Genomic DNA, 6,930 nt, shown 5'->3' on the forward strand with positions numbered 1-6,930 from the left:
GTCAGGAGATCAAGACCATCCTGGCTAACACGGTGAAACCCCATCTCTACTAAAAATTACAAAAAACTAGCCGGGCGCGGTGGCGGGCGCCTGTAGTCCCAGCTACTCGGAAGGCTGAGGCAGAAGAATGGCCTGAACCCAGGAGGCAGAGGTTGCAGTGAGCTGAGATCTGGCCGCTGCACTCCAGTCTGGGCGACAGAGCGAGACTCCGTCTCAAAAAAAAAAAAAAAAAAAAAAACTTATGTTTTATAGGTCTGTGCTGAGAGAAATGAAAAAATATTTTTCAGAAAGTTATGTTTAGGCCGGGTGTGGTGGCTCGAGCCTGTAATCCCAGCACTTTGGGAGGCCGAGACGGGTGGATCACAAGATCAGGAGATCGAGCCCATCCTGGCTAACACGGTGAAACCCTGTCTCTACTAAAAAAAATACAAAAAACTAGCCGGGTGTGGTGGCGGGCACCTGTAGTCCCAGCTACTCGGGAGGCTGAGGCAGGAGAATGGCATAAACCCAGGAGGCGGAGCTTGCAGTGAGCTGAGATCTGGCCACTGCACTCCAACCTGGGCGACAGAGCGAGACTCCGTCTCAAAAAAAAAAAAAAAAAAAAGAAAGTTATGTTTAAATGTTTAACAGTAAATACTAATAGCTACAATCCACAAAAAAAGCTCTTTGGTGTCCTCAATATGTTGGAGGTGTGTAAAGAGTTTTCACCAAACAAACCAACCACAAATAAACTCCCAAACACCCTCTCCAAACCAAATCTGGTGCTTTAAGACAAAACTGCTGCTTTAAGACAAAACTACAGTACTTTATTTTCCTTAAAAAACAGAAGCCGGATGTGGTGGCTCACACCTGCGATCCCAGCACTTTGGGAGGCTGAGGCCAGCAGGTCACCTGCGGTCAGGAGTTCAAGACCAGCCTGGTCAACATGACGAAACCCCATCTCTACTAAAAATACAAAGATTAGCCAGGCATGGTGGTGGGCACTTGTAATCCCAGCTACTTGGGAGGCTGGGGCAGGAGGATTGCTTGAACCTGGGAGGTGGGGGTTGCGGTGAGCCAAGATCATGCCATTACACTCCAGCCTGGGCAACCAAGAGTGAAACTTTGTCTCAAAAAATATATATAAATAAATAAGGCCGGGTGTGGTGGCTCATGCCTGTAATCCCAACTCTCAGGGAGGCAGAAGTAGGAGGATAGCTTGAGCCCAGGAGTTCAAGACCTGGCTGGGCAATATAGTGAAACCCCGATATCCACAAAAAGAAAAAAAAAAAACAACTACAAGTGTAAAATAAATAAATAAACAAAAAATAATAAGTAAATAAAAATGAAGCAAAAGTATATACACTTAAATTATGCTTCATAATGCATGTTTTAGTCTTTCATTTTTCCTAGAAATTATTTATGTACCCAGCAAATATCCATCAATTAAATGAGTACAAGGTTTTGAGTTACCTAAAGATCTTTGAAATTATTCTAAAGTAGACATACCATGAAAGATAACTTTTTTTTTTTTTTTTTTTGGAGACAGAGTTTTGCTCTGTCGCCCAGGCTGGAGGGCAGTGGTACAATCTTGGCTCACTGCAACCTCCGCCTCCCGGGTTCAAGCGATTCTCCTGTCTCAGCCTCCCGAGTAGCTGGGACTACAGGCACACACCACCACACCCAGCTAATTTTTTTATTTTTAGTAAAGACAGGGTCTCACCATATTGTTCATGCTAGTCTCAAACTCCTGACCTCAGGTGATCCACCTGCCTCGGCCTCCCACAGTGCTGGGATTACAGGTGTGAGTCATCTCGCCCAGCCAAAATATAACTTTTGAAATAAAATTCATTAGTGCAATAATTCAATTTTGTTAAACACAGATTAAAATTTACGTATTTAAACATTATGTAAAAGCAATGCTAGCTTATTTTGTCAGTAAATATGTATAAGTTTAGGAAAAAACATATACAAGCCGAATACAAATGTATGCTTGCATTATACAATAATATGGGTGTACATTTCCAGAGTTCTTTTATTCATACACAGTATAAGAAGATACATGTGTGTATGTTAGCATACTTATACACATTTGTCTCTGCTTACATCTTAGAGGTCTTTCCTATCAGTATAGGAAATAACTTTCTCATTCTTTTTTTACAGGTGCAGAAAATCCTATTATATAATATGACAATTTTCCAATGAAAAATCTTGTCCAGGCCAGGCATGGTGGCTCACGCCTATAATCCCAGTACTTTGGGAGGCTGAGGCGGGCGGATCACGAGGTCAGGAGATCGAGACCATCCTGGCTAACACGGTGAAACCCCGTCTCTACTAAAAAATACAAAAAATTAGCCGGGCAAGGTGGCGGGCACCTGTAGTCCCAGCTACTCGGGAGGCTGAGGCAGGAGAATGGCGTAAACCCAGGAGGCGGAGCTTGCAGTGAGCTGAGATCTGGCCACTGCACTCCAGTCTGGGCGACTCTGTCTCAAAAAAAAAAAAAAAAAAGAGGCCAGGTGCAGTGGCTCACCCATGTAATCCTGACACTTTGAGAGGCCGAAGTGGGTGGATCACTTGAGGTCAAGAGTTTGAGACCACCCTGGCCAACATGGTGAAACTCTGTCTCTATTAAAAATACAATAATTAGCCTGGCATGGTGGCATGCACCTGTAGTCCTAGCTACTCTGGAAGCTGAGGCGGGAGAATTGCTTGAACCTGGGAGACGGAGGTTGCAGTGAGTCAAGATGGCACCACTGCACTCCAGCTTTGGCAACAGCATGAGACTCCGTCTCCAAAAAAAAAAGAAAAAAGAAAAAAAAAAGCTTATGCGGGAGTGGGGTGTGGGGTTTCTTGTTTCTGACTGAGGTATAAATTCATTTGCAATGCAGTGTTGAAATGATTGCTTCTCCTAAAAGCAGATCTTGAGAAAAAAAAAAGGAAGAAGAAAGAAAGAATTGTTGAATTATCAGTACTGTTTAATCCTGAGAGTTCCCAGCAGGCCAGATAAGCAGAGAGGACTGCGGAGGGAATTCTTGGCTGGGTGACAGCTGGGGCAAAGGTTAATATGCAATTGCGGGGGTCAATGTTAGTGAGGAAACTTGCCTCAAAGGAGCACAAGTGTGGATTCAGGACCAACAAGAGATAAATATCTTACTGTACAGGGGTGAGGTTAGATTAGAATTTTTACAATATTACAGGCAGAGAGTTTCATTTTGAATAATTGCTGCTGTTATGAATCTCCAATTTGCTGTAGTTGATGCATTGGCCTTGATTAGAAAATATGTAGGCTCATGTCAGGAGCGGTGGCTCACGCACCAAGTCCCAGCATTTTGGGAGGCTGAGGCGGGCAGATCACCTGAGGTCGGGAGTTCGAGACCAGCTTGACCAACATGGAGAAACCCCATCTCTACTAAAACTACAAAATTAGCCAGGAGTGGTGGCACATGCCCGTAATCCCAGCTGCTTGGGAGACTGAGGCAGGAGAATCGCTTGAACCGGGGAGGTGGAGGTTGCAGTGAGCTGAGATCACGCCATTGCACTCCAGCCTGGGCAACAAGAGCGAAACTCTGTCTCAAAAGAAAAAAACAAAAACAAAAAAAGAAAATATGTATATTCAGAACAGAAAACTGAGGGACTGTCACATGCAAGCGATTGCAGTAATGTGATTTAGATAAAAACAAAACAGGACATCAAGCACTGTCCTGGAAGTGAGGACTCCAGGCAGATGTTTCCCAACTGTGCCACTTGTTTGTTCTGTGACCTTGGGTAGGTAGCTTGACGTTTCTGGGTGTTAGTTTCGCCTTCTGTAAAATAAGGCTGCTGGTGAAGGGCTCACAGCATTTGCGGGCCCAAGCAGCAGTAGGCAGCTTTCTGCTGCAGGCCGTGGGAAAGTAGCTTTGTTGGCAAGGCTGCTGTCTGCATTCCAGGCTCAATTCCCTGACTCAGAGGGAGATGGGTAGGAGGCAGGCAGGTCACCTTGCACCCAGATCCCGGGCCAGTGGGAAGACATGCCCACCCCAGAGCCCCAAGGCTGCTGACAGAATTGGGTGGTGATTAGGACTTGGTGGGGGCCACAGCAACCTGATTTCCAATTTCCATCTCTCTCTAGCTGTGAGATCTCTGGTTAGTGCTGCCTCTGATCAGACTATCCTCTGTACAATGGGGATAGTATCCACCCCCTCTTGTAATTACTGAAAGGATCAAATAAATGAGACGTGTGTAAATGCTTAGAACAGTGCTGGGCACATATTACATACTCAATGCTATTTTTTATTATTGACTTAATTACTCAAATCAAATATTAGCCTCCCACCTAATGTAGGAATTCTGTCTACAGTGTACCAGATAACTGACTATTCTCACTCTGCTTGAATGCTTCCAGAGACAGAGGACTCACTACTTCTCCCAGATAGTGCTTCTGGAGTTTTATGGAATTTTAAAACTGAGAGGAATCTTATAAATCAAGTGTAACTGCCTCACAAGAAAGCCCAAGTTCAAGAGGTGAAACAAGGCCAGACATGGTGGCTCATGCCTATAATGCCAGCATGTTGGGAGGCCGAAGCGGGTGGATCACCTGAAGTCAGGAGTTCAAGACCAGCCTGGACAACATGGTGAAACCCCATGTCTCCTAAAAATACAAAAGTTAGCCGGGCATGGTGGTGCATGCCTGTAATCCCAGCTACTTGGAGGCTGAGGCATGAGAATCACTTGGACTTGGGAGGCAGAGGTTGCAGTGAGCTGAGATAGTGCCACTGCTCTCCAGCCTGGGTGATAGAGAGAGACTTTGTCTCAAAATAAAAAACAGGTGAAATAATTTGTTCAAGGTTGAGTAGCTAGTGAAGTGCCACATCTTCTGCCTTCTAATCTTGCTCTCTAAGTCCTTACTCTTTTCCATTTGAGAGCCTTGATGCTGCATCCACAAATCCCCGCCATGAAGAACAATTCCTGGCAAGGCTATTTGTTTGCTGGGCCTGTTTGGATCCCAGACAATATTAAAGGTTTACTGACGGTTGGGCATGGTGGCTCATGCATGTAATCCCAGCACTTTGGGAGGCTGAGGCATGTGGATCACCTGAGGTCAGGAGTTCGAGACCAGCCTGGCCAGCATAGTGAAATCCCTCCCATCTGTACTAAAAATACAAAAATTAGCCAGGCATGGTGATGGGTGTTGGGGTGATTGGACCCAACACCAGGCTGTGGGGGCTACGAAGTCTGGCAGAGTCAAAGGAATGAGAAAAGACAAGTTGAGAGAGAAAGTGGGACCAGGGGGCCAATGCTAGTATGGAGGCTGTGAAGACCCCGAGCTCTGGGAGCCTACACTATTTATTGGTGATCAAACAAAGAAATAGGTGGTGAGGATATGAGATACAGTTGTGATGGTTTAGCATTTTCTTTGAAACATATGGCTACTTGAGATAATGGGAATGCTAGAAGCAAGGAGCCAGCAAGTCTAGACACATTCCAAAGGCCATGAGGGGTTTTACCCTGGACCCCGGACATGTTCCAAGCCCTGCCTCAGCTTCTCTCCCAACACTCAGCTTTTCTCCCAACAGGTGGGTGCCTGCAATCCCAGCTACTTGGGAGGCTGAGGCAGGAAAATAGCTTAAACCCAGGAGGCAGAGGTTGCAGTGAGCCGAGATCATGCCTCTGCACTCCAGCCGGGGTGACAGAGCAAGACTCTGTCTCAAATTAAAAAAAAAAAAGTTTACTGACTCACCTGTGGACCCCAGGAAAAGACCCTCTGTTCAGAACTTCTAAATGATGAAGGCCAAGTTCACCCTGCTACATTCTGCAATACAATCCTGCCCCTACCCCTGCAATATCATAGGGGTGATTCAGCTCTGCCCTGTACCTGGGCATACTTCTTGGATTACCCAGCCCCCTCTAATCCCACCTGCTTGAAGATGGCTGGTCTCTGGTTCACAGCCCCAGAAGGCCATTATCCATTTACTGATCTGCTCCACTTAGTCTGTACGTAACTTGATACTAGAAGTGGTACCCTGTGGGCAGTTATAGCTGATCTTTTTGGGGCCATTTCCCCCTTAGTGACCATGGGAGAATGGCATGTGTACCTGCTCAGGGAAGGGGCCTGGTCACACCTCTCCTAGAAGCCCTCAGGGCCACTGACATGAACTTGGATTGACACCTGGTGGCCAGGTCAACCCTCCCCACCCAGCCCTATACCCTTGAGCTGCCCCCTCCTCCTCCTTTTATTTTATTTTACTTTATTTTATTTTTGAGACATAGTCTTGCTCTGTCATCCAGGCTGGATTGTAGTGGTGCAATCTTGGCTCACTGCAACCTCCACCTCCCGGGTTCAAGTGATTCTCCTGCCTCAGCCTCCTGAGTAGCTGGGATTACAGGCACCTGCCACCATGCCCAGCTAATTTTTGTATTTCTAGTAGAGACAGGCTTTCACCATGTTGGCCAGGCTGGTCTTGAACTCTTGACTTCAGGTAATCCACTCGCTTTGGGCTTCCGAAGTGCTGAGATTACAGGCATGAGCCACCACACCCAGCCTCCTCCTCCTCTTAAATTAACTCCTTATGGTGAGAAAGGAGGAGAATCATGAGGTAGAAATGTAATAATTTCCACATAAGGAATGAAATGGTAAAGTCCATGTTATTTTATTTTATTTTATTTTTTGAGACAGAGTCTCGCTCTGTCGCCCAGGCTGGAGTGCAGTGGCCGGATCTCAGCTCACTGCAAGCTCCGCCTCCCGGGTTTACACCATTTTCCTGCCTCAGCCTCCCGAGTAGCTGGGACTACAGGCGCCCACCACCTTGCCTGGCTAGTTTTTTGTATTTGTTTTAGTAGAGACAGGGTTTCACCGTATTAGCCAGGATGGTCTCGATCTCCTGAGCTCGTGATCCGCCCGTCTCGGCCTCCCAAAGTGCTGGGATTACAGGCTTGAGCCACTGCGCCCCACCCAGGTCCATTTTAATATGTCTT

Source organism: Piliocolobus tephrosceles, chromosome 9 (genome assembly GCF_002776525.5).
Source record: "Piliocolobus tephrosceles isolate RC106 chromosome 9, ASM277652v3, whole genome shotgun sequence".
Lineage (NCBI taxonomy): Eukaryota > Metazoa > Chordata > Mammalia > Primates > Cercopithecidae > Piliocolobus > Piliocolobus tephrosceles.